The 25,779-nt window shown below is 33.7% G+C and overlaps 1 long non-coding RNA gene across 1 annotated transcript in view; it reads left to right on the top strand.

Annotated features, from left to right (window-relative positions):
• LOC148125595 (uncharacterized) overlaps positions 1 to 2,953 on the top strand; it is a 56,057-nt gene extending 53,104 nt beyond the window's left edge. The window contains exon 4 of the long non-coding RNA XR_015744002.1: positions 2,853 to 2,953. This is a non-coding gene — a long non-coding RNA (uncharacterized LOC148125595). The remainder of the gene's footprint in view (positions 1 to 2,852) is intronic.
• Positions 2,954 to 25,779: the final 22,826 nt, after the last annotated feature.

Genomic DNA, 25,779 nt, shown 5'->3' with positions numbered 1-25,779 from the left:
TACATTAAGTGCTAACACGGGACACAAGTTAGAAACAAAATTAGAAAGTTTGAGCATTGCTAGGACTATGAAATCAGTATCACATAAAAACAATAGTGTCCTACCTCAAATTCCAGACCAATAACACACTAAAATTAAATCTACATACAATACAAGCACAAGTTTCAGAAGACAAAAGGACCACATTTTACAAGATTAGGAACACACCATTTAAAAATCAGATTCCCTCTTTTGACTGGCTTGTTATGGTAAAACAGACACAATCATATGACATGGCATGAGTAGTTAACAATCTTTATCACATGCTACTCTGACACCACTTAAAACAATTCATTGCCCTTTATCAATATGACAAGGGCATGGAAAACCATCTTATTACTCTTCAGTACAGTTTAAATACAAATATATTTTCTCTTGCCTTTCTTGAGGTTTAATCTTGCTTTTCAGTTCTCATATTTGGTGTGATTTAAACATGCAAATTTAGTAAATTTACAAATTTACTAAGCCCTATTGCCCTGGAAGCACTAGCTTCCAACATAACTCTCACAGTTCCAGTCTGCAACTGATCACATATTCCTTTTATTTGCATTTCTTTCTCTTAAAGTGTTAATTTTGGTAACATGTATTCTGTTAATACATGGCTGGTTGATATGCTCTGCTTCATCAAATTCCCTTCAGCCAATCATTGTAGAATGCAACCTTGCTGTGAGCATATTTTCTTAAAAAAAATCTTTTCTGAATTCCAGTGGATTTATATCCAGTGGACTGTCAATAATATTAATTTTGTCTCTCAAAGTAGGTGGATCTGGAGTCATGGATCAAAACTAAATGTAATTTAATTTAAACTGATGCCACTTAATATGTATTTAACAGCAATATTAGTAGGACTCAGGGAAGTACATTCAAACCTCCATGGAATCAGATACAAATTCAAACCACTCGGTCCTGACTTAGATCAGAAAAGATTGTTATCACATCATAATGTCATAAAAATTGGAAAGTTTACTGTTTATATACTCAGAGTATTCACATGAGTATTAATTCATCTGAACAAGATAATTTACCTTGTATTTGATTTTTTTTCCCACCACATTAAAAATTATAATTATAATACTTTGAATGGTCTTTGGAGTTGCACCCAATGTTTTCAAAAGATGCCTAGCTACAGTAATGTCTGCATATCATACATATACAAATATCTATTTGTGTCACAGTGCCTGATGAAACTATATATGTCACTTTGTATCCTTGTCTTTATTTTCCCCCTAATCTTCCCTATGAATGTTTATGACTACATTTGTCCACTATAAAAAACATGAAATCCCATCTGGAACAAGTTTTGGATTGATAAGTGAAACACTCAGTCTCTTTTCCAGAAGCTTTTCCAGAAGAGGCATTTTAATATATTTGTTGCTAAGTGTACTATATATCTATTTATTTTGAGAAGTATGTTTTCCAAATGTCAGCCTTCAATAATTATCTAAACTTTGCTTTTGGCTGACCATAAATACATTGTGAACCCTATTTTGTGCTAGTAAAAGAATTCAGACTTGGATCCTTGTGACATCTATTTTAGTATACTTTCTGCATTGTTATTCCAACTTATTCTGTACAAAAAGAAATGCCAGCAGGGATTATCTGATTGACAAGCAGTCACTTAGTCACTGTACTAGCTATTATATACTCCACGACAATTTTCACTGCAAGAAGGAAAAATAATAACAGCCATAAGCTTGTGCTATTTTAAATGAGTGTACTAATTCTGGAAAAATAAAGCCAAGGCTGATGAAAACCATAGTGTACACATACACACATATCAAGGCCACCATTTTTAATGCAATCCTTCATTTAGGAAAAAAGAAAAATTAAAAATTGTTCTTTTGAATCTGAGTAATAGCATTGCTGCTAGTTCTGAGCTTTGAGAAATAGGTCAGCTAAATCTGTGCTGCCTGGAGTCTTTGCTATTTCTGACCTGTAATGTAATAGAAGCTATCTTCAAAGGAAAATTTAGCAAAATCTGTAGAAATGGATTTTCTTCAAGAGACAGCTAAACTGATGGCCTGAAAAAAAAAATCAGAAACAAATTATCTTTTCTTAAGTAGGCAATGTGATTTGTTGTTTTCCCAAGAATGCCATCTTAAACACAGGCAGAAAAATAAGACAAACATCCATACTAAAAAGTCACTTTCTCCATATACTTACATGCATTCTAAATGTAGCCTGTATTTAAACCAATTCCAAGTCTCAAAATGTGAAAGTGCACATGGGTACAGTGTTGAAAGCACAACTAGCTGAGCCAATGAGTCTAGAACAAAGATTCCTATTGCAATATGTTTTTCCCCCCAAAAGAGATTCAGAGGGTTGAAGGGAATAGGCAAGAATAAAAAAAAGAGTAATTGCTCTGTCATTAACAAAATTTAAAATTAATTATGAAAATAATAAAAGTGGGGGAGATAAAAGTTAAAGGCCTGGAAAATTATCTTATAAATAGAACAACAAAAATTATTATCCGCATTCTTCACAATTCTGTTGAACATTAACATTTCTTTTACCAGGTGATTTAGAATTGGTTTTTTCTTCAATACTTTAAGTCCAATACTTGAGTGATAATCTACCTACCTGATACTGCATATAATTTCCTTTTTATTAAATATGCGATCTCAGAAGACAGATAAAGATGAATTTTCTTTTTTAAAAAAGACTTGGTCATTACATACCAATGCAAATCATGTGTAGTTTTCATTAAAAACATTATCTTTTATTTATAAGCTGAAAGAACTATTTCTGATGTAAAAGCTAACTCAGATTTAAATGACTGTTTTAACCAGAGTCGTTGTCTTATGTATTCTCAGTGAGAAGTATTTTACTTGAAACATCTACAGAATTCACTGGATGACTTTTGGCCACACAGTCCACTCCCTCTTTTGGGGAGGTTAAGAGGGGAGGTTAAGGGCAGGATAAGGGAAAGGAACACTACATATATACTACTTTAATTATTTTATTTTGTTGTATGAGGTGCAATGACAATAAAGTAAACTAACTAACTTTGAGTCCTCAATTGAACAATGGGAGATAAATCTTTTTAAAAATCCATTAATTTGGCCTACATTTTCTGAGTGATTATATGCCATTGAGTTAGTGTTGACTTTTACCAACCAAAAGAACTGTGTCCTCCATGATAATATACCATAATGTATATCCTCAGATCTTCATGTATTCTGAGTAATGAGCACATAATAAGACTATGATGTGATATGAAATCCATGTAGAGCTTATTATACATTTTTCTTATTTCTTTAAGCTAATGTTTATGATTGTAAAAGGAAGTCTATTACTAAGGTTAGGAGATCTGGGCTCAAATAAATAACGATGATATGTATTTCTGTAATAAGTTCCACTGGCCCACATTTTGCAATAATAGTTGTTCTACTTAAGTTAACATTTTATTTATCCAATACAATTTCCCTTTTTAAATTAAACTTACCATGTAATGGAAGCACCAGAAAAAGATATTGACTATCATGGGATTATCTTTTCAGACATTATTGAAACTGGATACTGAATTAGATTGATACAGATTGGAACAGAATTGGATGTGATTTTTATTATTTGTCTTATATAAAAGCCATAAGCTGTAACAATTTTGACCACTGCATTTTTTTTCATGTTTCTTCTTTTTCCCCAAAGGAAACTGGAACATTTTATCAACATCAACAATATATATTGTTTTTCTTTTTGCAGTCTTTTTATGGAAAGATTTCTAAGAAGGTATAAACAAAGAAAAATATTTTTAAAAGTTTCCCATATTTGTAGACTAGCTTTCTTCAACCTAGTGTCCACAGGATGTATTGGGACTAAAGATTCTAACATTCCCAGCCAGCCAACTGGAAAGCCAGTTTAGAGTATAGCTCCTCTGTTTCCAACATCATTTTATGGTTTCTTATTTTATCAATTCCTTAATGGAATAAAAGGCATACATGCAACATTTGGCTAACAAAAACTACTTTCTCTACTGCAGCAACGTATTTCACTTTGGCTGCTCTTATATATGGATTTCATTGTCACATTTCTTTCCTCAGCGACAATCAGTGAGTGAGCAAATGATAGCTGGAAGAATACAGCAAAGAAAAAGATACTGAAAAGATTTAAGAAAATTATACCAGCTGCTATGGCAAAAACAAATTAAAGCAAAATATACCTCCAAGAGGAAAGATCCTAATGTTAAGATATTAGCTTCAACTAAAAAGATATGATGGTAGAAATTTGAAGACGAACATTCACAGAGCCAATACCTTTAACAGGGTATCAGTAGTTCTTTTTAATAGTTACAAGTTTCTGAAGATACAGTATATCTTTCCATCCAGTGAGGTCGTTTTTCAAAAATTGGAAAAATGAGATTATGATTAGCCAAAACTGTTGGTTGATGTTATATTTCATTGAAATACTGGTTGCCTCTGCAAAAGAAGCCTGGGAACCAGATTGGTGTTGTGGTTAAAGTATCCACCTAGAAACAAAGGTTCTTGTCCCACTTAAAGCCGTCTGGTGACCTTAGGCCAGTCACTGTCTCTCAGCCCTAGAAAGGAGACAATGGGAAACAATTTCTGAAAAACCTTCCAAGAAAATTGCAGGGCCATGTCCAAGCAATCTCTGAAAATCAGGCATAAGTGAATGAAAAGGGGGAAAGCCTACATAAATTAGGTACTATATTAAAGCAAAGAGATATTAAATCATAGTAAAGATCTGCTGGGAAATTGCTGGGGGAAAACATATATTATTTAATACAATAAGGCTCAAATTACAGTAGCAAAAATCCACTCGCTTCCATCCTATATGAGATAAGATCATGTACTTATAGGAAATGAAACAAAAAAAAAACTAGGCAGTCTCTATATTTACAAAGGTGGAGATAATGGTCACTGCTGCCAGAATCATCTGAATAACACCCATAATTTTGCAATATAGATACTATTGAGGCAGACATTTAATATGTAAGAATCTAAAGCAAGGTATAGAAAGACCAGATTGTTTGACGAAATATAAAACAGATATACATCTTTAATAAAGTAGAAATAAGTATCAGTTGAGACATTACACAATCTGTAAACAAATAAGCCAGTGGTTGTAGGGCAGTGAGTAAAAGGCAGAAAAAATAATGATTTCATGGCTAGTTACTAAAAACTGAAGAATGTAGAAAACAGAATTCTTGAAGATAGCAGGTAAATGAGGTAGAGATTGTGGGAGGAGATGGAAGATCTCTTAATACCAAGGTTATAGTTTAACCAGCTCTTTTATTTAAAAGTCAGGTGATGGAAGGAGCACAGATTGAGGGGAGAAAATATAGTTTTAAGAAAGAAGTTAGCTGAGAAACATATTTGGAGCAGTACAAGGATGGACAACAGTGGCACAACATTCTGACTCAGGAATTCTGGGAGTTGAAGTCCACAGGTCATAAAGTTGTCATAGTTGCCCACCCTTGGTTTAGTATGTGTAGTACTTTAGAAATGAATTGCACCTTTATGGAGTCTGTGCGATATTGTATGAGAGGCCAATTACTAACTGTGAACGCACATCCCTATAGGGCACAAAAGCATCATTTCTGCTGAATTCAATAGTTTAGTGTTTTTAGTTCATTTAGTTCACAGCTATGTTTTACTGTTCTGGTATGCTGTTCCTGAATGATATATGTAATGCTATAAAAAGTTCAAAACTAATGGTGGGATCCTTTTTTTCTTATTGGACCACACAAAAATGGACAAGCAAATGCCCCCTTATATTTCTGAGATACAGCAGAGGCCACAAACAGAAAGAATTATGTGGGTCTTGGTTTTTACTGTTGCTTTTTAACATTGGCTATGATTCAAGGTAACAATTCAATCATTATACCACAAATTTAAAATGCCCTAACATTTTTCCTGTATATTTTTTATAATTTATTAAAAGAATTGTAAAGGTGTAAAGAAAAAAATGCTTACCCACTATATAAATTATTTTTTGCATTCTCTAACCTTTAAACAATATTAGACAGTGAACAAATCTAGCATACATTTTGCAAAGAAAGCCTATCAACCTAGGTTATACAATATAGCAGGCTTTTAACAGAATGCAATAGCAATTCATACCTTTAAATCTGGCTAGTATTGTAGTTCATTTTATGTCAGATCTAATATTGTAAATAAGTAGCTGACTTAATACATTTTACCTTGTTTTAGAACCTTAAAAGAAAAAGCTCTATTCCTGAGTGACTTCCGGATTGAGCTTCTTCGGCGACAGACTGAAACCGCGACTCTGCGCGGTTTTGATCCTTGCTCACTGCTGGAGAGCCCCGAGATGGCTGTTTTCAGGACTAAGCCACCCCGTAGAGGTGGTGAAGAGGGGGGAGACTGCCTGCAGGGTTGAGGAGAGCTGCATCTTTCCTCCTTAGCTGGCCATTACTCTCTTTCCTGAAGGCGGTTGCAGCGGAGGTCAGAAATGGCCACCCCGAAGAAGAACTCGACCGGAAAAGAATGTGCAGGAGGAAGATAAGAAGAGAAAGTTTGGTTGACTGGGTCAAACAGTAAAAGCAACAAATAAGGTACCCTGGAATTTAAACTATAAAAAAAAATAACACTGTTCCCAAAGAAGACTTTTAAGCAGCGAAGGAGAGAGAAAAGGGAAAGGATTTGGTTTTTTTCTCTCCTCTTCCTTTTCCTATACTGACAGCTAAGAGACTTAAGCAAGAAATTGAAAAAAAAATCCACTTTGACATCAATAAGCATTTAAGCTGAAAATAAAATGTCAAAGGGATAATAAAGATTTCTGGATACTTAAAAGCTTTTGAAAGCAGGAAAGGAGAGAAAAAGAATAAAAGGGCAGGATCTGGAAGGGAGGAGACTGCCTGGAATTAAAAAGAACTTACAGTAAAATCTCAACAAGACTTCTAAAAGATACATTTTAACTGAAACATGGCAACAAAATAGTAAAAACCCAGGAAGAGAAAGTGAAAAAAGAAGTAAGAAGAAAACAGCTCGAGAGTATTTGGATTACTTGGTGACTTCTGGATTTTTGGTTACTGTATTTGAATGACTAAAATCAATCGGGTGGTGGTTTAAAAGTGTTTAAAATGGCACCGCTTTTAGAAGAACTGAAAACGGAACTTAAAAAGTACAAAGAAGATGCACAAGAAGGGAGAAGTTCTTTTGGCTTCGTATTTCAATTCTTAGAAATGGAGATTTGGAACTATGAGAAACAACAAGAAACGCCTGCAGAACAACAAGATTGGGACAAAGAAGAAGCCATCTTTAATGAACAAGTAATTTTATGTGGGGGAAAAAAAGGAAAGGGGGGAAAGAGAATGAAAAGTTTAAGATTTGGAAAAACAACCCCAAAAAAGAATAGTTTGAAAAATAAGTATAAAATTAGAAACAACAGAAGAGGGAAATGCAGAAGAGAGAATTAGAAGTAGAGAGACAAGGGGGTAAAAAGGGGAGGGAGAAGAAGAGAGGGAAGAAAGAAAGGAAAAGAAGTTATAAAGGACAGAAACAAGATATAGAGAAACAAGGCCTATTTAGAGACAATGGGTGAAAATCTAATTGAAAAAAGGATTCTGAAAAGGTACATAAGATAGTATTGTTATATTAAAAATAGAAATAATTTCAGAAAATATGAAACAATGTGTTGTGGCTCCGGGCTTGGATTCAGCTCCTGTGACTGATATGAGTTCAAGTGAGGAGGACATGGGAGAAAAATATGAGCCGGCATGGCTCAGTGATTGGACTAGTAACCAGGATGAGGAGATGGACATGACAAAGGAAGACAGACCTGATGTATTAGAATTGTCAGGACCTTCAACCTCCTCTGGTTCCTTATCTGATCAACAGCCAGGAATGGCTGACAGGGAAGTTTTGAGAGAGTCTTCTAGTGGAGATGAGAACTTGGAAAATTTGTGGTTAAATGTAAGGAACAGAAGACGGTTGAGAAGGCAAACTCAGCTGGAACGAAGTAGGAGGGCGAGGCAATAAATTAGCACGTTGCTCAATGAGTATAAAAGGACACAGCTGGGCTGGTAAAATTTGCCAGGAACAAAGTGACTTATTGAGTGAGGATGTTACAGCAAGAAGCTCTGAGACTTGAGATTTATTGCCAGGACTGGTTTGCCAGACAGAGTGAAGATTTATGCTGTGGATTGAGATTTCTGCCAGCCGTTATCTTGAAAGACTTCTTTCTGTTTGATTTAATTTTGAAACGGCTGCTTTCTGTTTTGTTCGTTTGAATTTTGAAGGGGAGTCATAACACAATGTATGATCAAAATGATGGATAAAATAGTTATTGTAGTTTAGTGGAATATTTGTTAATAAATAAACATAATAAAATGAATATTTAATGATTTATATTTAATGAAGAGAAATAGGGAAAAAATGAATTATGGAAAGATTATATGTGTTCCCAAGGAAGCATGTTATTTAATTGAAAAGAAATGTTAAAGATGTTAAGATTTTAATGAATATTAATGATAGAACTGAATTGGAATGGAATGAGGGTTTTAATTACATATTTTTATAATCCTTTTTAAAAAAGAATATAATATGTATATTAAGAATGTACCAAGCAAAATTCGATTCGAAGTTATGTATTATGTATTATATTGAATGTTATAACCTTAAGGTATACATTGAAGTTTAAATAAGAGTTGAATGGATAAAATTAAAAGATTAAATTAAAAGATTAAAAGATACTCCAATTAGTAACGACAGGAGAAAATTTGTTTAATGAGAAAAGATAATATGAAATTGAAACAGGACAGACAAAAGTGTAAACATAATGACTTGAATTGAGATGAGAAAATCAAAATAAAGTTGAGAAAATTAAAAGAGGGGAAAAACTATATAGAAAATGCAAAATAGTAATAAGATATGGAATAGAACACAAAAATGAGCATGAAATTGAGTTTGTGTCTGTATAAAGAAGTGTAACCTGGGACCATGCTATTTTCAAAAAACATGTTTTACTTGTATTTTGTATGTGTGAAAACCCAAATAAAACTTTTTTTTAACAAAATTCTCTATTCCTTAAAATATATCAGGGTTTTCCTTAAAATATTTATATTTAGTCTTTATATGAACTATAGGAGAAAATAAAAAAACAGCCCTCTAAAATATAGTTTTATTTTAATTTAATACTTATACTCTTGATTTTTAAGTTTTCAAAACAACGAAATTTCAAGTTTTTTGGCATCATTTGTTTCAGCAAAATTATTTAATGCTTCGAAAAATCTGTATTTTATGCTTTTTATTATGTTTTGGAAGCAGACTCTGGCAATCTGTAAATTTGATTGCCATGATTTGCACTACTGGCAATCAACCTTCACTTTTGGCTCTGATTTTTCAGAGAGATTCCTAGGAAAGGGGAAATTATATCTCTCATTTCTGTCACAGTTAGCAGAGCAGTGTTTCCTATTGATTTGGAGAAACAAATCAAAACAGCTCACTATGTCTAGACATGACATTTAGTACAGTATTATCTGCTTGGAAACTATAATGATCTAAGACCAGTAGAAACCAAATTCTAGTATTGACCAACAACTCTGCTTCATTAAAAGTATCGTTGTGGAATCAGGAGAGTCTGTTGAGATCAAAGGGAAGAGATTGTACAAACCAGCTGTCCAGTCTTTCTCACAGACAATCCAGAATAGCCATAGAGGACAGGGGTGCACCCATGACAGGGTTTGGTATGAATAGCAGCTGGGTGATTGCTCTTCTTGGCCTCATCAATTCATAAAATGAATTAATTCATAAAATGAATTTACAGATTGCCAGAGTTTGCTTCCAAAACACATAATAAAAAGCATAAAATACACATTTTTCGAAGCATTAAGTAATTTTGCTGAAACAATAGCCCACAGTAAAAGCTCATCTCATGGTTTCTACTACTTTTCTACTATTTATAAGAACTAGGCAATGATATCCATTTTCATCCTTGGTTTTTATTATCTGCATGGCTTGTTCCATTAGACAACAGTACATAGCTCAGTTGAACACAAATTTCAAATGTCTTTTTTTTGCTTCATTTCTGAAGTCCATACTACTATCACAGTGTTGACGATTTTACTAAAATAGCAGGATATTCTGTTAACTGATTCAAATTGGAACTGATGCCTATAGGTGAAAATTTGGTTACCCATCCATTTAAGGAATATCTATTACATATTTCTACTGAATCCATTAACTATATACTGTATGAATCAATGGATCACTCAATGGATTGATGATCTGATTACATTTGCCACTAATGAAGGTTTGCTATAGATTTTGTGTACAAATATAATGAAATATGGATTTCATTTATGGAAAATGAAACAAGTTAAAATAATAATTGTAGTTTTTTTCTTTTTGTTCTTTTGGAATTTCTTTTGGGTTCTGTATTTAACTTTGTTTTGAATAAAATAAAAACATAAAAAGATATATAAATACATTATATATGTGTACTTTAATCATTGTTTTAAATAACTACAAATAGAATTGTAATTTACAACTGAAGTGATATGCTTTTTTTCCTTTTCTCTTCTTGTATTTTTCATTTTAAAAAAAAACACTTTCTATGTCTTTTCATTTTCTTTAACAATGTTTTTTTTCTTTTTTTTCTTTTCTTTTTTGTCAATATTTTAAAAAAGGTATTTTTTAGAAAAGGTTAACAATTCAGTTTTACGGAGAACTAAAGGAGTATCAGTAATTTAAAAGAAATTTGGAATAGAGAACTGACTTTTCTTTTTAGAAACACCAATGATCTCGTGTTTTAAAAAATGCTTAAATATTTCATAGGTGATTAATTTATCAAAAAGTTCTGTTTTACACCTATTAGCTCCTTCAACAGGTGTTAAAACAAGTTTGGTTGTATATCTTCTTCTCATGGACATTTAACGAATTGTAATACATATAAAACTAAGCATGGGGCTGTGACCTCATAATCACACTCATCATCATGTGTTTTTGTCATATGCTCCAAATGTCACTTTCTTACTTCCTTAATATATATTATTTAAAAAGAAAATGCTTTCATGTTTCTCAGTTATGAATTTTTTTACAGCAATCAGTATTTTAATTTATTTTATGTTTCATGAATTATAATTATCCATGTATGAAGCTGAATAGTGGATTTCAAAAGACATGAAAAGTAGGGAATAATGACTCTAAATTATATTGAAAAAAATTCAATAAATTACAATGTACAAATTAGAGTGGGCAAAATGGTGGTTACTATAGAAGAAAATTCTAATTCAAACAGAATTTAGCTTCAGCAGCTGCTAACAACAAAATATCTTACAGACTATTGAAGGATTTTAGGAAGCCTTTTTGACTAATTATTAACTGCATCACCTATTCACCATTGCCTTTTTTCTTTACTCAAAGAAATATTTGCTATACTTTTATCCCCTTTTTCCTCTGAGTGAAGTATGGACAATCTATGGTCTTCCAGACACATTTCTCATCACTGATAGTAGTGAATATATCAGTATGAGTATTGTATTGTATGAATATATTAGATTTGCTGAAAGTAGAAGCTGAAGTTCTAGAATATCTGGGAGATCAAGCCTTGTTCACCCATGATTTAGGAGCTTAAGGCAGAATATCCTTCCTAATGTTATCATGTCAACAACTCTACCAGTGCAACAACTGAGTAGAATTTGAATACAAGTCTTCCCATTTCAGTCCAAACTGTTTATTATTACACCACCCATTCATTTAAATGCCATTTTCATTTAAAAACAAAGTTAAAGGGGTTGGGATAAGTGTCATATAAAAAAAGTTTGATTCAGTATAGGAAGTTTGTGACAGTATGAAACAAATTATTATGTTTCTCTTACAGACATAATAAAAATATCCCTGGAAATTATTTATTGACAATCTAATTTTTCTTAACAGTAGGAATAGAATGTTAGCTGCTTTCTGAAATGTTTTATTCCATTATTTGAAATTGCATGGCAACCACTTGACTAAGATATTGACCTTTTTGTGGATTTTTTGAAAAGTACAGATCAATTAAAAAGCAAAGATGATCTCAGATTTGTTAACGTAGTTTGAGCAGATGGTCTGGCAGACGGTGCTACAGAATCATTTAGCAAAGGAGACCAAAAGAAGCAACTTGTTTGAATGCATCACTGCTTGTAGGCAAGGGAAAGGGGTGGGTGGGTTAAATATGGGTTTTAAAGTGATATGGGTCTAGACAGGAACTCTGAACACTAAGTTTCTGTTAGTGAATTCAGTTGTGGTTCACCAGACTTTGGAAGTAACAGAAACAATTCCAAACAAAGGACTCACGTAGTCTTAATAGATTGGACTATTGGTCCTTTAGGTATATGAATCTCTAAAATATATCATGCTTAAATTTTAAAAAAAAGATACATCAGAAATCGGACTGCCTGCACAGAGCACCATCTCATCTCCTCACCAAAGTGCTATATATCTATCTACTTTCATAGAACGTGTTTTCAAACTCTTAGGTTGACAGAAGCTGAGGCAAGTGGCAGGAGCTCACCTTGCCACGCAGAACTAGGGCTCAAACCACCAGAGCAGAGACCATCTCCAACACTAGCCACCATGCTACTTCATGGCAATTAATAAAAATAAATAAAACTTGGAAAAACTGTATTGTACTGCTAAAGAAAAAAAGTGCTCTGAGAATTTTGTAAGAAAGAAGCGAATGGCCAAGCAAACTCTGAAACTGGGCCAAGGGAACTTGGTTTCCAGATTTTGCTTTTAGAACTGTCTGTACTTTTAAGAGTTGCAAAAGTATGAAATTCCAGGTATAATTGCATAATTCATTACCCTGGCTACATTTTTTTTTTTTTTTGCATGATCTCTTTCCTTCCATCATGGGTGAGAACATACATCAGTTTCACAAGTCCATTATCTACAACAACACCAAACAAAACTTCAGAGTTTTTAAGCAAAAGGTGAGTCATCCAGCTAAGGATTTACCTTTGGAAGCAGCTCACTATAAACTCAAGGAAATAAATATGAGGGGAATCTGTCTTCTCTATTTTAATGCGGGTAAGGTTTGAATAACACATTCTTTTTACAAAAAAGATAGTTTTGATTGAACATTAGGGAGAATATGTATGAATTGCTTGATAGAGAAGTTGATTGACTTGGAACCTTATCATTTAAAAATTGTAAAGTTGTGTGGTCAATTTTCAAGAATATCATGATAGCATTTTAGTTCCAAGAGCAAAGGTGGGACTTAATATTCCTTTTAAGAATAAAAATCTGTAATACTCTTTCCTTTAATCTAAGTTTTTTTTAATGGATGCAAGTCTATACATTTATGCTCAGATTGAACAGCCAGACTGATTTCAGTAGCATTTTTCCTGATAACTCTGCTCAATGTTGAACATGAATTGCTCAGGAAATTAAAGAGTCCACTTGGGCTCCTGGCTTTTATGGTCAGATAGATTTTTTTAATCATAGTCAAATATAAGTTGCTAGAATAATGCTATTTTAATGAAACCAGTAGCATTGCAAAGTTAAAGATTCCACTTTTAGATGTTAAAAATAAATTACCTAAATTTATTATGTCTAAGTCACATAGCTAAATGATAGACAAAGTTTCTTTAAGTATAACATTTACATCTAGGAAAATGAAAGGAAGAAAAGAGCATCAGAAATTTTATCATTGCATTTGACGTCTATTGGCAAACTTTCAGTTTTTCTGATAATGTATTTGAATATTTCATCCTAAAATCTGCTCTCTTTTGTGGCAAATTGTGTATTTGAAATATTTTATGCCCCACTGAGACATCCTTTTATTCTTTCTCTCTCTATATATATTTATTTATTGTCATCTTCCTGGTAACTGAATATAATTAAAAAGGCATGCTTAGTGATCCTATATGAATAAATTGATTATCCCACTCCAGATGTTTGATAACCTTTTCTAGCAGACACTAATTACTACCATAAGAAATCATGAACACTGAGCAATTTTTCCACATGAACAGACCTCATTCAAGAAGCAGCATCCAAAAATTTAGTGGGAGCATATCCTGAAAATAACCCACTGCATTAACACTTTCTCTCTTTCTGTAGCATAGCTTTTAATATCACAGAAGGAAAATGGATATTAAAGAAGAAAACTGTTATTTAAAAAAACCCTGAACCTGCTTAGTGTCAGAATAATCAACAATAGTACAGGAATCATCTAAAGTGAGACCAAGTCAGTTTTTAAGAGTGATATTGTCACAAAAATAATAATTTCCAGATATTTGTTTCTTCCTCAGCAGCTGTTTCAGCTAAGCAGAGTACAGTAGGAAGACAATCACTACTATGTCTATTCAGCAAATGCAAATAAACATTTGATCAAATATGGTCATTGTAACCTAAAATACATTGTAACCTAAAATGTTATGTCAAAAATATGCAAATACAATTATTTCATGGTTTCCATCATGATATCAGATAAGCACAAGAAGTCATAGTTTTCACTACTGAACTTTTAAGCAACAAGGCTCTCCCTAACTTTCTTGAATGTACTTTTACATTTTCCAAGAACTTATTTAATATTCTTCTATATTTAGTTTCCTTAAATGATGTCCTATTTAAATTCTCTAATGTTATTTAGGTTAGCCCAGAGATAGGCGATTTATATGTTCATATTATTTTTTCCTTTAAACATGTAATAAAACAGAACAAATAGTACATCATGTAAGCTCGTGCAAAAAGATTACACAAACTGATTATAACTATATACAATTGCCAAAATGATTCACTGGAATATCAGCAAAAATTATAATGCTCAGATGATGAAAAATTGCTGGGAACCTAAAGTTGAAAAAATAATTTAAAATGACTAGATTAAAATATTTCTGAATGCAAATTGATCAAAGTCTTAGCTCAAAGCATAACAGATTTAACTATGATTGGAATGAGAAATGTGTGGACAATTAATATTGCAATACCAAGGGAAAGTAGAGTAGAAGACAAAGAATTGACAGTTCTTGATCCAAAATATTAAGATCTGAAAATTGAAAAATTATGCATAAACCAGCAGTAATAGTTCCAGTGGTTATCAGTATGAAAAAAATTTTTTGATGTCACTTGGAAAATTTTCACATTGCCAACATTTTCATCTGTGAATTACAAAAGACCACTCAGCTTGGACCCACACATAGTATGCACACCAATGCATGACATACTAACTCCCTGGGAAAAACTCAATGCATATGAAAACTGACATTGACAAATAAAAAAAAAATGAAGGAGTTAAAGTATTGTGGAACTTTAGAGTTCAGACACACAAGCACTTGCCACATAAAAACCTAGACTTAACAATTCTGGATAAGAAAGACAAAAAAGTCTGGATAGTGGATATGGCAGTACATGAAGACAGCACAATAGAAAAGAAATAATTGTCAAACCAATTTTTATTTGCAAATAAACAAAAGATTTAAAAAAATATCTGCAAATGAAATAGAATGATTGTGGGGAAGCAAAGGGAGTACCAATAATAATAGGTACTTTGGGTACAATTCCAAAACAGCTTGAGAGCCATTTGAACACTACCGGCATTGAAAAAATCACCATCAGTCAATTGCAAAAGGCAGCTTTGTTCGGAACAGATTACATCCTGCAACAATACCTTTAAGACCATCAAATATCTGCATCTTCCTATCGCAAATTAGTGGAACGACTTAATAGATGGATTAAAAATGCCACATCCAGTCTGAACATCTGGCTGACTTTGTGATAAACCATTGTAACAATAATAAAAGGCCTGTTGGATGTAATCTCAAAACATCTGAAGCGCCACTTGAACACAATCAGCACTGACAAAATAACCACCAGTCAATTGCAAAAGGCTTGGGACACCTTAAATCCTGCAGTGATATCTTTAACATCATCAGGCAACAAATCTGCCTGTCCTAGCTCCTGGGAAATACTTGATAGATATCCAGTCTAAACATCTGGCTGGCTGTATGAGCAACCATAAAATCACTCAGAAAAAATCTCAAGTTTATTTCCTTAATCAGAATAGTGCTATGGTTTATAAAAATGCACATGTATTGTCTGTTTTAAAACTAAGGGTTTGCAATTATTTTTCCCCTAATACAAAATTATGAAGTCTGAAATTACAAAATAAGAAATAACTTTGAAGTCTAAAATTGCAGTAGGGGAAAAAGTAGAACTTTAAAATTATGTGCTTTACAAATGAAATAATATATGTGGCCTCTGTAATCTGCTTTCTCAATCCTTGAAAGGGGATTTAAACCTAAAATTATTTAAAAATACCAGTATCAGAGGTGGTATTCAGCAGGTTCTGACCAGTTCTGGAAAACCGGTAGCAGAAATTTTGAGTAGTTCAGAGAACCAGCAAATACTATCTCTGACTGGAGATTTTACAGTATCCTTCCCCTGCCATGCCCACCAAGCCACACCCACAGAACTGGTAATAAAAAAAATTGAAACCCACCACCGACCAGCATTAATAGACATTCTATTTTAATCCATTTAGTCAGGGTAGGATTTCATGTTTGTGGGTATAATCAAAACTTTTCCTAAAATAACCATGTTTGTAAACAAATTTTCTAATATAGAATTTTGTTCTGGGTAACAAGCTCAACTACCAAAGCTTTTTTTAAAAAAAATTCTTTATTTCAAATATAATATATGTTATATTTTGGTTTGAATATGTAAGAATAGATGCCATTATAGGATGTTAATTATATGCTTGTTCTTGCTTCACCAATATAAACCATTTATAAGCAGACTTGAATTAGCGTGTAATTAATTTTGTTAAAATTGTGCATGGAAACAATAAGTATACAGGTTTGTCACATGATTTACATTAGGTTTCTTAATAACTGGTTCATATATATGACAGCTGCACTGTTCTAGGGTCTAGGATGAACATCTTTTGCGACTTTCTGACAAGCAAAGTCAATGGGGAAGACAGATTCACTTAACAACCTTGTTACTAATTTAACAACTGCAGTGATTCACTTAACAAATGTGGCAAGGAAAGTTACAAAATGGGACAAAACTATAGGTGGTATTCAGCAGGTTCTGACCAGTTCTGGAGAACTGTTAGCGGAAATTTTGAGTAGTTCAAAGAACTGACTAATCCCACCTCTGACTGGAGATTTTACAGTATCTTTCCCCTGCCACGCCCACCAAGCCATGCCCAGAGAACCAGTAGTAAAAAAATTTGAAACCCACCACTGGACAAAACTAATTTAACAGATTTCTCACTTAGCAGCATAAATTTTGGGCTCAGTTGTGGTTGTAAGTCGAGGGCTACCTATACACAATTGATGTTTTTAAATATTTTCTGAATGTGATATTAGTATGGCATTTGAATAGTTTCTAGAGGTGCATAGATTTTGTGAATCCCCAAATTTAACTAAAAACTTCAAAAAAAAAATCACATACATAATTAAGAAGGAAAACGATCAGATTTTCTATTATATTGAAAGAACAAAATCACATAATTCCAAGTTATGCAATGAGAGTTCAGAGAAGACATCAGAAGCAGCTCTTCTAGAGAAAATACTGTGCCAAAGATGGTTTTAACATCTAATCTCATAGCAATTGCTTAGAACAATTAATACTGGAGGACTTTTGACTGCCTCCACTTTACACAGGGACTTTTGCTTAATTTTGGAAACAGGAGGAGATAATCCTATAGCATTACATTTAATGTATTCAAGCATTATGAAATGAAGAAAACTGTATTCCTAATGAGAAAATTTATTGATTTAACCATCCTTGCTATAGTGCAATTTTAACTATATTCACTCAGAAGGAAATTCCACTGTGTTCAGCTGGCACTTCAAAGTACAGTCTTGTACATATTTACTAAATGTTTTGTCCAGTTTGCCTGACTGCAGGGATGCTTTTGACAGCAAGCATTATGTAGATTTGGGTTGTTTTTTTTACTCCTTAACAATTTTTCTTCTTTCTGGAAAAAAAAAGAAATGACACAAGTGCTGAGATGAATCACAAGAAAGGCAAATATTGATTTGCATTTGCTCATGTTTGTAACAATATGCATGTGCCTAAATAATAGCTGAAAACTCAGCATAATCTCTGTCTATATAGTTTTCTTCCTGCCTCCTGGAAGAAAGCTGTTTTGTTCCAGAGAATTGCTGTAGCCCACTGAATTAATAGGCAGCTTGCTGTTTTTGCAGTTGTCTTCTTTTTGTTACCTAAAATAGACTGGGGATGCCCTCCCTGGAAACATTTGCTCCCATCTCTTTTCACAGTAGCATATATGCATGACTGATCTTCCATAGCCCCTCACGGCAAGGAGAATATGTCATGTCTGCTTATTTCAAGGCAGTTTGCCTCCAAAGCAAACTACATTTTGCAAACAGAAAGGCACATACCTTGGCTCATCTATCCTGTTAGTTATATTTCTCCAGCAGGAAAAGGAGAGAAAAACACAATTATTCATTGTGTGGAATTACAGCTAAATGATTGAGGTTTTATCTTTGTCTAAACAGTTTGCCATAACAACAAAATATGGATACATTATCTTATGTATCAAGATTTTGATTTTTTTTTAATGTCTGAATGAAATCAGGATTCATTTCTCTCTTTCTTTGATCTTGTTGTGTCCCAGTTCTATGGAATGCAAGGAGAAGAAATTGAAAAATGCATTTATCAGAATACCAGAATAACAGAGTTGGAAGGGACCTTGGAGGTCTTCTAGTCCAAACCCCTCCCCCCACTCAGGAAGGAAACCCTATACCATTTCAGATAAATGGTTGTCCAATCTTTTCTTAAGAGATCCCAATGTTAAAACACTCAGAATTTCTGAAAGCAAGTCATTCCCCTTATCAATTGCTCTGTCAGAAAAGTTCTAACTTCTCTGCTTGATTAGCTTCCATCTATTGCTTTTTGTTCTGCCTTTGGAGAAGAGGTTGATCCCTCTTCTTTGTGGCAGTCTCTTAGATATTGGAATACTACTATCATGTAATGCGAGTCCTTTTGTTACTGAACTAGTCATACCCAATTCCTGAAAACATATGTTTGAACTTCCAGTCTCCTAATCATGTTTGTTGCTCTTCTCTGGACTCTTTCTAGACTCTAGAGTCTCAACAACTTTTTTACATTATGACAAACCAAAATTGAATGCAATATTCCAAGTGCAGTCTTACGAAGGTATTATAAAGTGGTATTAACACTTCAACATGATCTTGATTCTATCCTAGACTGTACTGTATTAGTACAGTCTAGGACTGCGTTGGCTTTTTTGGCAGCTTCAGCACACTGCTGGCTCATATTTAAGTAATTGTCCACAGAACTCCAAGATCCCTCTCATAGTTACTACTATCAAGCCAGGTACTACCTATTCTATAGTTGTGCATTGGTTTTTCTTGCCTAAATATAGAACTTCACTTTTTTCACCATTACATTTCATTTTTTTAGATAAGGCCCAGTGTTCTAGTCTGTCAAGATTCTTCTATATATTAAGCCTATCTTCTGAAGTGTTGGCTATTTCTGCCAGCTTGGTATCACCTGTAAATTTGATGAGTTCTCCTTTTATTATCTAAATCATTGATGAAAATATTGAAGAGTATTGGGTTAAGGTAGAGCCATTGTATACTTCACTCCATATAGATGCAGTTCTATTAGGAACTACACATTGAATGAGGTTGATCATCCAGTTACAAATCCATCTATTGGTGATGCTGTCCTACGAACATTTTTCTATCATATGAAGTCGTAGGTTGTGGTCTACTTTATCAAGTGTCTTACTGAAATCCAGGTAAATTATATCCATAGTATTTCACTGGTCCACCAATTTTCCCACTTTGTTAAAGAACATAATAAAATTTGCCTGCCATGAGCTGTTTTTGACAAGCCCATGTTGACTTCTGGTTATGACTTTGTTTGCCTTTAGGTGTTTGCAGATTCATTTCTTGAGAAGATAATCTGGAAAAGATAATCAAGCAATGGAAGAGTATTGATGTTCAGGGATTGATGTCAGGCTGATATGTCTATAGTTTCCTGGATTCATTTCCTCCCCCTTTGTAAAGAAAAAAGTAAAAAGTATCAATTTTGTTTCAGCGGTACAAAAGACTTCATGCATAAAGTTACACCTGTTTCCAATTAGGCATTTTATTGGGAGACCCAGACTTAAGTCTTTTCTTAGCCTTATAAGCTTTCTGCATCATCTGAGCTAGCAGCTATCAATCTTACCCATGCAACACATTGTTGTGAATATGAAATGGGATGAGGGAATGTTCTGTATCCTGCCTTGACTGCCTAGAGAAAAAAAGAGACAGAATGTTTAATAAATCATATTCCACTTTTCTGTTCTGGCAAGCATTTCCATAACAAATAAATCACTGCTACAACTGGTTCCAATTTTAAATAATAAAACATGAAATCATAGAGTAGAAAGGGTCATTTAGATAATTGTTTTCAATCACTGTTCACTGAATAAATTAAAAATTAAAACACTTCAGATAGATGGCTGTCCAGCCTTCATTTGAACAATCTTATGAAATTGTGTTTATGGGTCTCTTTAATTTCTTGTATCTGTTTACCATCTACCTATGAAAGTAAGGTGCACTCTCTAGATATAACGAACCATGCATTTTATCTTAACTTTGGAGGCATCTTTGGATTAAGTTTATGATCAAGAAATAATTCATGGGATCATTTCTTACATTTCTTAAATCTAAATTGATTGGGTGAATTTAGATTTATTGAAATGACACAGTAGAGTGCGTTGGATCTTTGGTGATGAGTTTATATATTTTATAGATATGTATAGATAAAATTCATTTTTCAGAGATGAGATTTTGAACCTTAAAAAAAGAATAGTGTATATATAATAATCCAAATGCTTATACTAAATAGCAATAAAAAATATCTTATCACCAGGCAAATACAGTTGTTTTTTGTCAAGTCTGTTTCAGGTGAGAGCCATTGTTACCAAGTTCTTAGTAGGGAAACAATTTTAAAATAGATTTTAAAATTTCCATTTCTAATCATACTTGAGAAAGACAGCCATACAGTGTCTATGGGAATACCATTCTATTCCAAAGCTTTCTGTCTCCTATTCTCCATCATGCATTCCTGAGATTTTATTTTGTTTCTTGAAGAAACAAGGTATTATAAGATACCTCTTCCCAAGTAAATCTAAAGTATTGTGCTGTTTTAGTTACTATAGTTTGAATTGAGACCATTCAGAATTATTTGGGTATTTTCTGACTTGACAGAAGCCACTCAGGTTAATGTGTCCATTTATTTTCTGTTCTTTTATTCATTCATTCATGTGTGTGTGTGTGTGTGTGTACACACACACACACACACACACACACACACACACCATTTCAATATATACAGTATATTGCATGCATACCTATACATACGTACATAGACAAGTACATGTTTACTTTTCTTCTGTCATGTTCTCATCATATGCTAAATAATAATAATACACACACATAAATATACAATTATTCTATTGACATGCTAAGCTGTGTTGCTTGTGAAAGTACCGTTAATTCTACTGTATTAAGAAACATTTGTTTTGTTCTTCTCAATTCATTAATTCTATATTTTTACATTTGTTTTACATTAATCATTATTCACTCTATTTATAATATAAAATGATCTCACTACTGACACTCACTGTACTTTTTACTATTCTTATCATTTTTATCATATCTGGCAACAAATGCTTTTATAATACAATGTATAATTAAAGCCTTTTTATCATACACTTTATGTGGATCAATGAACAAATAATAAATATTTTTATCACATTCATACAGATAGGTGATCCAGAAAAGTGTGATCTGTACATTCTCTAACTGGCATAAAGACACACTTCCCAAATTTTGTTCATTTTATATCTTATACTGATTTGATAAGAATGGTGGATATTTTCCTAAGCATATGAGAATGACCCTGTTGGAGAACATCTCCATGGATGGATGGATGAGGAGGAGTGTAGCATTTCATAGCAGACTTGTTCCTGGAGATTCAACATTGTTTAAGCTAGTCACTCAACTCTAACAGCAAGTTCCCAGAACCACACATGATGGATATTCTGAGATGTAGTCCATTGGTCCTAAGCAAAGGCACATAGTGAAGATAAACTAGCAGAACTTCATAAATCTGAGAGAATAACTAGAAAGATTAGGAATGCTAACAAGAGAATAGATTGTACAACTCCCATGTAGTGTTTTCATATGGCATTGAGTGGAAATTCAGTGTCACCCATTTATTTCACTCTCTTCTTGGAAAAAGCAATGAAAATAACTATTCAAAACTCAGTTCTAACCTGCATGAATGTTGCTTTGCCATGTCTTGGACATAGTTATGTTACGTCTTGCTTCTCTTATGGGCTTGTTTTTTGATTATTTTGTGGTCTTGCTTGATGCTTGACCTGTTTGATCTCGAGTGACATCCAGTGCCAAGATATTTCTTTTTCAAAGCTGCTTATTCTGTGAAATTGTCTGAGCCTACTTATCTCTGGTTGTGGCATATTGATCATTTAATTTACATTCTGGCAAACAGCTAAGCCTGCACAGAAAACTGAATATGACCTAGTAATGGAGCCTCTTAATTTGAGATGAAATCTTTTCCTTCCTTCCTTCCTTCCTTCCTTCCTTCCTTCCTTCCTTCCTTCCTTCCTTCCTTCCTTCCTTCCTTCCTTCCTTCCTTCCTTCCTTTCATAATAAAGAACAATTTGTTCTTTATTATTGTGATTCCATCAATACTCCAATCATGTATTCCTAGATGAGATTAATTTTATTCCAGTGGTGGAATTCAAATTATTTTTCTACAGGTTCTGTGGGTGTGGCTTGGTGGGCATGGCAGGGGAAGGATACTGTAAAATCTCCAGTCAGAGGTGGTATTTGCTGGTTCTCCAAACTACTCAAAATTTCTACTACCAGTTCCGGAACTGGTCAGAACCTGCTGAATACCACCTCTGTTTTATTCCCATATTCCCATGTTCTAGATGACCAGTCAGCAGATGTGTTAGGAATAACATAGGTTACCTAACGTAGTTTGGGTAAAATAATATATATAAACTATGATTGTAAGTTTAAGTGTGTGTCACTTTAAAACTGCAAAGCATGTAATTTTAGGTGTGGTGTGAAACCACCATAAGAGGGAGCAAGAGAACCTGACGATTCCTGACAATTACTGGATTGCATGGATTGATGGTTTGTTAACTGTGTGTTTCCCCTACTGCTGAGTTGCTGAAGGAAGAGAGGAGTTTTTTTGACTTCTTCATATCTCTACTGCAAGGAGATATATTACTGGACTGATATTTGTAAGTTTACTGACCTCTCTTTTTCAACACTGGAATTTGCAACTGAATAATCCTTGGACGGACTGAATTAGTGAATGATATATGGACTGTTTGACTATGCTATAACTCTTACTGGAATAAACTATTTAATTAGCACTGTGTATCTGTTTTACTGAGGGCAAGCTACAAAAACGTTTATCTCACATATTTTGCCTGCCTGCCTGACTGCTGTGCAGATTCTGCTAGGGTGTATCCCTAACACTGGTTATGGGCCCAGCTGTACAGTCAGACTAACCAGGATATAACAGGCTTATATAAAGTAAGAGTTAGTGTAGTTACACAGTACTGTAAACAGACAGCTGTGTTTTATTAATTATAGTTTAATATCCAGAGAAAGATGGCACAAGTCAATTTACCAAGTTTGTCTCTAATATCCAAACTGGATGGAACAAACTATGTTTCATGGTCTATGAAATGCAGCCTACTTCTATACAGAGAAGGTTTGTGGAGTATAATTCAAAACCCACCAGAGGTAGATGCTTGGGATCCAGAGGATGAAGATGATGCCCAGAAAATACAAGAATATAAACTGAAGAATGAGCAAGCTCTCTGTGTAATAGGACTGACACTCTGTGACCAGCAACTTGTCCATATTCGTGGAGAAGAAACAGCTGCTAAGTGCTGGGAGAATTTAAAGAAGATTTATGTTCGAGACAGTGTAGGAGCACATATAAATCTTACACGGAAGCTGTTCAGAACACATCTTCAAAAGAATGGAGACATGTTGATTCATATAAACACTATGAAGAGAATTTTTCAGGAGCTGCATGAAAAAGAGCTTATCTTCACTGAACTGCATCAGGTTTATATAATTTTGTCTTCATTAGATGAGAGCTATGACGACTATGTAACTTCGCTGGAAGTTCTGCCAAAAGATAACCTCACATTAACTGACATTACTGGCAGATTAATTGAAGAAGCCAGGAGAAGGCTTGAAAGGGATCAACTCAGAAGGGAACAACCACAAGAAGATAAATTATCTTCGTCAGCCTACACAATTAGAAAATGTTTTAATTGTGGAAGAAAGGGACATTTGGCTAGATTCTGCAAGAAAGAAAAATGCCACAATGCCAGCCAGAATGCTAAAAGGCATCAAAAGGATAAAAAATGCTTAGAGTTAGCCATGTATAGCAACGAAACTGTGAACAATAATAATTTTTGGGTTGTAGATAGTGGAGCATCGCACTGCATAACAAAAGATAAGAAAAGATTTATTAAGATGTCCACGAGTTCACAGCAGATATCGTTAGCTAATGGCTGGAAACTCAAAGGAAGAGGTCAAGGTACTGCATATTGTTCTTGCATAAAAGAAAAGGTAAAAATGTTATATGTACCACAACTTAAGTATTTGCTTTCGGTTAGAGTTTTGATTAAACTAGGTTATGTAGTTACCTTTAGGGGAGAAAACTGCATAATAGAAAAGGAAGGTTAAAAAGTGACTGCAACTTTAAAAGGTGAATTGTATGTGTTAAATGATAATCAATTAGAGGTGGCTAACACAGTGTATAATAACGTTAAACCTCATGATGAATGCATACATTTGTTCCACAGACATTTAGGGCATATAAATTTTAAAATGCTCAAGCAAACGGTTGAACTGTCTAAGGGTATAAAACTGAAGCCTTACAGTAAGTATTTGCACTGCAATGCTTGCAGTCAACAAAAAAGCAAGGTAATACCAGCAAATAGAATTAATGGATTTAAAACTAAAGAGCCTCTAGAGGTCGTATTTGCTGATATTATAGGTCCTAAAAAACCAAGTGTGGGAGGTGCTCGTTATATATTAAGTATAATGGATCATTATTCTAGATATGGTTTCTGTTAGTTAATGAAGAGTAAAACGGAAACATATCAGAATTTCTTTAATTGGTTGAAGTTTGCAGAAAGAAAAACTAAAAGGAAACTAGTAACTCTTGTAACTAATAATGGTACAGAATTTATAAATAATAAATTCCAAAATAGACTCAAGATGGCAGGTGTAGAACATAAAAGGTCTGCACCATATAGGCCACAACATAATTCCTTTATAGAAAGACGAGGCCAAACACTACAGGCAATGGCTCGTACCATGTTGTCGGATTCAGGATTACCTGAAAATTTGTGGGGAGAAGCAATAATGTGTGGTAATCATATATTGAATAATGTTGTTAACTCAACAACAGGTGAATTACCATTCACACGGTGGCATGGTAGAAAACCTGACCTAAGCTACATGCACACATTTGGAGCACCAGCATGGGTGCATATTCCTACACAACTGAGACATAAGGGACAGCATAGGGCTAAAAGATTATTTTTTGTAGGTTACGAATCTAACCATAAATCTTACAGGTTCTGGGAAGAGGGTACAACTAGAATTTACTGTAGTGCTAGTGCACAATTCCTGGAACATGTAGGATGGGAAAAACTGGAGCAAGATTCGAATAAAGATGTAATTATAGAAACCTACAAAAGACCAAACCACCATATCAG

This window comes from Pseudonaja textilis, chromosome 5, assembly GCF_049901715.1.
Source record: "Pseudonaja textilis isolate UNSWEBS1 chromosome 5, rPseTex1.2, whole genome shotgun sequence".
NCBI classification, from domain to species: domain Eukaryota; kingdom Metazoa; phylum Chordata; class Lepidosauria; order Squamata; family Elapidae; genus Pseudonaja; species Pseudonaja textilis.
The sequence above is the reverse complement of the archived record's forward strand: the minus strand, read 5'-3'. Positions and strand labels throughout refer to the sequence as shown.